At 40.8% G+C, this 7,573-nt stretch overlaps 1 pseudogene; it reads right to left on the reverse strand.

Annotated features, from left to right (window-relative positions):
• Window positions 1–6,434: 6,434 nt before the first annotated feature.
• On the reverse strand, window positions 6,435–6,963 carry LOC108305654 (annotated as a pseudogene).
• Between the last annotated feature and the right edge of the window lie 610 nt (window positions 6,964–7,573).

The following is a 7,573-nucleotide window of genomic DNA, read 5'->3' on the forward strand; positions in this document are numbered from 1 at the left end:
TGTCAATCGAGTTTTTATGTTATAGGTAGGACTGCTCAACAGTAGGCTACTAGTAGTTAAGTTTTGGAGGAGTTGAAAGTCATACATGAATTTTTCACTGCAGGGTAAGTTGTCAAGGTTCAGCTGTAACTGCTAGTGTCCCTTTACCTTGAACTCATGGGTTGTAATGAACTCTACAGCTGGTCTGGAGAGGACCTTAGTGAGGTAATTCTGATTGCAGAAAGCTGCTCTCCAGCTGAAATTGCTTGCATTCGAGTTGACCAATGTGTAGGATGCCTGCCAGAACCTACATCTCAGAACCCTACTGGGCTCCCACACTGTCTTCAAAGCTATTGTGGACAGCCAGGAAGCTTCTGGGAGTCTCTGAGTTCAGATGTGGAGAAAAATGGTGCAAATAAACAAATCAACACACCAGCAAACATGTTTGACTTGGGGGAGGTGTCTCAGGGACAGAGACGGCGTTAACTTGGGGTAGTATATCCACATATCTTTTTCCCCCACATACCCCAAAATTTGCAAAATTTTATACCTGGAAGGAACAATAATCATAAGTCAGAGGAAATAAATTCCCACATCTCATAAGAGGAAAGTGAAGTCAATGAAGGTAAGAGACTTACTTACCCAAGGACCTTCAGAGAAATGATGAGAAAGTTGAATTTAGGATTCTCAGTCTCAAGGGTGATTTTAGTCACAATCCATTCTTGAATGAGACATGACGGGAAAGACCAATATTAACAAACACACAGGAAAAAACTGGAGCTATTTTTGTTGAAAGGAAAGCAGAGGTGGCAGGAACAGTGGGGTGTCATTTCCCCTCTCCATACCCCACACCCACCCCGTGCCCCTGAGGCATGCCTGTGGCTGCCTGTGACTCAAAACTCTGTAAGGCCCAGTTTGAAGAGCACCCTAGCATACCGTAGCTCTTCACTGATAGACTACTTTGTAATTGCTGTTTGCATGCTGCAGGAAGAAAGTTCAAAATAATAGCTACCATATATTGAGTATTTCCTGTGTGCTGGCTTGCTTGCTAAATACTTTACAGACATTATTTCATCAAATCCACCCACAAAAGTTATTGTTTTATCCCATTTTGCAGGGGGAAGAAAAAGTCCATGTAAGTTACATAGGTTGCTTGTAAATGGCAGAACTGGGATTGAAACACAATTATGACCAAAGACCTGTGCCTATAACCAAAGCAGCAATCAGACTTGTGATTTGTTCATCTTTGGATGCCCGTTACCTAGCATAAGGCCAGTACACAGTAGGCTCTTCATAAAACTGCTTTGGTTGAGATTCCTCTGGTTCACAGACATCATTTCAAAGGGCCAAACTTCTATAAAAAAAAGAATAATTTTAAAATGTTAAAAAAATTAAAACAAAATTATCAAAAGAAAAAAGAAAGAATAATTTAAAAAATACAAGTGCAAATTCCTGAGGAAGGTTAATGACTATCAATCACTCACATATAAGTGTGAATTAGTCACATCTGATTGCTTTAACTGTGGAGAGGAATCTAGCGTGAGATCTAAGGCCATTAGCTGGAGTTGGGCTCCTAAAATCTCTACCATTTGCTGGTTGTGTAACCCTGGGCAAACTGTTTAACCTCTCTGACTCAGTTTCCTAATCTGTAAAACGTATTCTACAATAGAATTTATCACATGGAATTACTGTCTGGATTGGATAAATTTATTCAAAAGTATTTAGAACAGAGATTGGTACATAGTAAGCACACAATAAAAATTAATATATTACCCATATGCAGTGGCTGACATCTGTAATTCCAGCACTTGGGAGGCTGAGATAAGCGTGTCACTTGAAGCTAGGAGTTTGAGGCCAGCCTGGCCAACCTGGTGAAACCCCATCTCTACTAAAAATACAAAAAAATTAGCCAGGCATGGTGGCATATGCCTGTAATCCCAGCTACTTGGGTGGCTGAGACATGAGAATTGCTTGAACCCCAGAGGCAGAGGTTTCAGTGAGCCAGGATCACGTCACTGAATTCCAGCCTGGGTGACAAAGTGAGACTCGCACGTTTATAGCAGCACTATTCACAATAGTAAAGGTATAGAATCAACTTAAGTGTTCATCAATGGATGAATGGATAAAGTAATTGTGGCATATGTATATACACAATGGAATACTATTCAACCATAAAAAGAATAAAATTGTGTCATTTGCAGCAACACAGATGGAACTGGAGGTCATTGTCTTAAGTGAAATAAACCAGGTACAAAAAGAAAAATATCACAGGTTCACACTTACACGTGGGAGCTAAAAATCTGCTAGCCTGGAGGTAGGGACTGAAATAATAGGTAACAGACTGGGAAGGTGAGTAGCAGGGAGAGGAGAAGATAAAGAGAAATGGGTTGAAAGATACAAACATACAGTAAGATGGAATCAATTCAATGTATAGTCAGAGTAAGGTGAGTATACTTAACAAAAATGTGTTGTACTCAAGTGATGGACTCTCTTAATACCCTAACTTGATCACTACAATTATACACATGTAACAAAAATTCCCATGCACTCTATACATTTGTACAAATAAAAATAAATAAATAAACATTAATTACTATTATAAACCATAATGAAGAAAAGGGTATTATGTATATTTGGTGGCTTGGCTGTCGTTGTTGTTGTTGTTGTTTTTCTCAAAAGGAGGGTGATGAGGTAGTATTTTTTAAGCATGGTTTGGGCTGCTGAGATGGGAGATGAGGGCAAATGTACCAGGGAGTCTCTGGGCATCTGGTGATCGATTATTACAGAGGTTAAAAGTAATCTAGATAAGGGCCAAAGATAGCACATTTCAGAAATGTGCTTGAGACCTGCACTTATCTAGGTGAGGAAACAATACTTCTGTTTCATTTTTCTCTCTTGACATCTCTTGACAGCTGATCTGGACTCAAATTTGAGCTCTAAATCAGTTGCACTGTCAGAAAGAATTTTGTGGCTGGCATAAGTCTTTGGCCATAACAAAAATGAGAAAATGTTACAACTTGCAACTTACACCCTGATATGGTTTGGCTGTGTCCCCACCCAAATCTCATTCTTGAATTGTGGCTCCCACATGTTGTGGAAGGGATCCAGTGCAAGATAATTGAATCATGGGGGTGGTTTCCCCACAGTGTTCTCATGGTAGGGAGTAAGTCTCACAAGATCTGATGGTTTCATAACGGGAAACCCTTTTCACTTGGCTCTCATTCTTTCTTGGCTGCTTCCATGTAAGATGTGCCTTTCACCTTCTGCCATGATTGTGAGGCCTCACCAGCTATATGGAACGGTGAACCCAGTACACAAACATCTTTTCTTTATAAATTTTCCTGTCTTGAGTATGTCTTTATCACCAGTATGAAAACGGACTAATACACTTTCCAATGAATGACTGGGTGTTTGGTAAGCTTGTTTCATCCAGCTCTCAGGACTTGATCTACAAAAAGGAAAGCCAAAGGCATAACAGAGCAGGTGTCCTGCTGGAGGAAGGAGCAGGAAGAGCTCTGCCATGAAGCAGGCATGAATCAGACAGGACTAAATTCCCAGGCTCCCTTGACTCTTTCTCACTTGGGCAATGAGAGGAATTAGTGGAAAAAGGAAGACACAGGAAGAAACCAAGTACTTCTTAAGGCATCCCTGGCATAAGGCTGAGTTGGTCTGTATTGCTCTGGCAGATCAGCAGGGGCACTAGATTCTCACGGGAACATGAACTCTACTGTGAACTGCATGTGAGGGATCTAGGTTGCCCGCTCCTTATAAGAATCTGGTGGCTGATGATCTGAGGTGGGACAGTTTCATCCTGAAACCGTCCCCCCCACCCTCCATCCATGGAAAAGTGGTCTTCCATGAAACCAGTCCAGTTGGTTTCTGGACTATTACGGAGGTTAAGAGCAATCTGGCAAGGGCCAAAGTTAGCACATTTCAGAAATGTGATTAAGACCTGCACTGTATCTGGGTGAGGAAACAGTGCTTATATTTCATTTTCAGAGTCCCCTCTGATTCAGGGCAGAGTAAGGGAGAAGGGAGAACAGAGCTGAGGGTGAACTTGCAGTTGACCACCATACAATGTAATGAGAGTTGACTTTCTCCCCAACAGAAAAGGCAAAGTTTCAGGCTTTAATCTATAGAGTACATGCCTGTGTGTCTTTTATTTTTCACTCATGTCTAATTAGATGTGAGAACATGCTTAATGCTAAAGATTAAGTAATTATCTAGCATTTATTTGTGAAAGACAGTCAGCTATAACATCATCTAGCCAAGTGGAGAAAATATAGCTGGGTCCTGTCTCTATCAGGAACATCCAGATAGAGACAGAGGTAACCTGGAAACTCTCTCAGAAGGATATTTCCTAGCCAAGGTAACAGTGTACTAAGACCTCTGCTTTACCCATTAAGGAAATTAAACCTCTGGCTCCAGTTGCTACCGGAAGTACTGACTAAGGTAACTTCTGCTGAACAGCTCTGGCTTAGCAGACCCCCCAACTCCGGCTTCCTTCCAGCCCTAAGGTGGTAGCAGCTTGCTGCTATTGTATTGCTAAGCACTGCGTTGTTTTTCCTTGCTTATTTGGCTTCTCAGCTTTCTCATTATTGGTGAAACCAATTCCTTGTAACAAACTCTCTCACTGTGAAATATCTATGATGGTTTCTGGGTTTGTTTTTGTTTTCTTCCCAGTGGGTATCTGAATGCTATAGAGAGAACAAGAGAACTCTATATACACTTTAGAAATGAGAAAGAGAAAGTCCTATTTCTACCTACCTGTTTTAACATTGTTTAGGCCATTATTTTACTATATTTTATCTCTCTTAATACGTAGCTTTATAAAGCAAGCAATACATCAGCAAGCACATCCTGAGCACTTCCTTTCTATGGTGTACTTTATTTGTCTCTAAAAAATAATCTGATAGAACTGCTGCTTTCAGCTTACTATCACAGCAAACAAAGTTCACCCTGATAAGGACAGCTGCAGATGAAATATCCTAGACTCCTCCTGTCTTCCTAGGCTTTCAGCTGTCTGTGCCATACCCTCTCACACCCAGACACAAGGGTAGAGGCTAGAGCATTGCTGCAGCACCTTAGCAGCCCTACCTAAGTACTTTGCTGACCACTGCCAGCCCAGGAATCGTCACAGGAGCAAGTCCAACTGCAGCTGCAGGAGACTGCACTGACAGGGCAGGCCCGCAATGGGCACTTGCCCATCTGTTGTGTAGTTAGTTTTTGGCCTTTTTAATAGAGTGCCTTTAGAAACATTATAACAACTGAACATCCATACCTAAGGGGTCATAGATGGCCTCATTAATAGGCAACTCAAAGGCAGCCTCTACTTGAAACACTCCAAGAGAGATATACGTATATTTGCTGTCCTTTAGAAAATGCATTTTTTGTCCGGACACATTTTAGTTAATAACCATGTTTTATGTTGCTTTGAATTACCAGAGCTATCTAGTTATTATTAACCACAGGATACAATGTCAGAATCTCAAAGCACAAGAGAGATAGGGCTAACTAAATTTGCAAAGTACCTTCACACTCATTAGCTCAATCTTTCTTTTTTTTTTTTTTGGAGATGTAGTCTTGATCTGTTGCCCAGGCTGGTATGCAGTGGTGCAATCTTGGCTCACTGCAGCCTCTGTCTCCCAGATTCAAGGGATTCTCCTGCCTCAGCCTCCTGATTATAGGTGTGCGCTGCCATGCCCAGATAAATTTGTTTTTATAATTTTGGTAGCGACGGGGTTTCACCATGTTGGCCAGGCTAGTCTCGAACTCCTGGCCTCAAGCGACCTCCCAAAGTGCTAGGCATGAGCCACCACATGTGGCCCATTAGCTCAATCTTGCTGAGGGTTTTGGACGTTGTTCTGGCAAAAAAGATGAAGCCTAGAAGTACTACCCCAAACAAATGATTTCAGACTTAAAATGAGGCAATATTTTAAGCACTCTCTGCTCCTGCAAGGGCAAAGTCGTTTTCTTTTAATACAAATATTTGCTGCCTTTTCGGACCCTCTATAGCAGTGGCTCCCAACCTTTTTGGCACCAGGGACTAGTTTCGTGGAAGACAATTTTTCCATGGAAGTGGGGGTTGGGGAGGGGATGGTTGTGGGATTTTACCTCAGATCATCGAGCACTAGATTCTTTTTTTTTTCTTTTCTGATAAAGGAAGCAATTACAAAAAGCTTTTATTTATTTGTTCAAAGTAATCAGTGCTATGGATGCAGAAAACCCCCCAACAATTCTTTCAATGCTACTTTCAAAATGAACATATCAAACTTGATTTTCATTAAGATGTAGTTATTTCAACACTCAAGTAAATCAAAAACCAAGACTCAAATTATATATATATATAATTTGATTATATATATGTGTGTGTGTATATATATATAAATATATATGAATATATATTATATATAATATATAAATATATATATATATATATAAAACCATGTGAACAATTACTGAGCTTCATCTTCTGGACAAAAACGTCAAGTTAGTCTCTCTTCGTAAAAAGCAATTACAATTTGAGGACACTTCATATTTGCCTCTTTTGCCAGCACCAAGTCAGCCTCACCCGAATCTTTCCATTTCAGGAGAAACATCAGTTCTTCACTGCTGTCTGTGGCACCAATTATTCTTTCAGGATCAAGACAAATCTGATTTGTCTTGGCAAATCCTCCTCTTGGTTTGTTAGCAGCGTCTCTTCTTTGATTTGCTGTCATCAGATTCACTGTCAGATAAAGATTTTCTTTTTGTACCATCTTTTTCTTTGCCAGCTTTTTGAGAGTTAAGAAATGCTTCAATCAACTCTGGAGAATCTAAATTTTCTTCAGGTTCCCAAGTATTGTCAGCTTCTGAAAATCCCTTCCACTTCAGGAAATATTCCACTTTCCCATTTGCTACACGTCGCTCTAGTACTTTTTCCACCACAAATTCTTCTTCAATATTTTTACTCTTGTCATTCTGTTTCTTTCCCATTTTTTGCATTCACTGTGTGGCACCTGGTGGTCCCCTGAGGGGAGGGAGAGGGAAGGAGGGGCAAGGACTGTGACCAGAGTCTCCGCGGTGGTGGCTTTCCTGCTTCACCTAAATTCTTATAAATAGCGGGTAACCTAGATCCTCAGTTCACAATAGGGTTCATGCTCCTACGGGAATCCACTGCCCCCACTGATCTGAGCAGAGGCGTGGAGCGCAGGTGGTAATGCTCACCCACCCACGGCCCACCTCTTGCTGTGAGGCCCAGTTCCTGACAGGCCACAGAACAGTATGGGTCTATTGCCCTGGGAGTTGAGGACCCTTTCTCTACAGCATACATTTGAGATCTAGTCTTATTCTGATTATCACAAGCAATACAACATCAGAATTTCTGGTTATGGAGGCTTGGGTCCCCTTTTAGTGGTTTGGAAGGAAATTTTCAAAATTATTTGCCTAGTTAAGCAGTTGACTCCTTTTGTTTTAGTTAGCTCAGTCTTACATCAAGTGTTCTTGCTACATCTCTTGATAATGAGGCTTTATACATATACACACACACACACACACAATCATACATATGCATATAATGATACTTGTATATATAATAATAATGAAGCTTTATATA

This window comes from Cebus imitator, unplaced genomic scaffold (genome assembly GCF_001604975.1).
Source record: "Cebus imitator isolate Cc_AM_T3 unplaced genomic scaffold, Cebus_imitator-1.0 Scaffold65, whole genome shotgun sequence".
NCBI classification, from domain to species: domain Eukaryota; kingdom Metazoa; phylum Chordata; class Mammalia; order Primates; family Cebidae; genus Cebus; species Cebus imitator.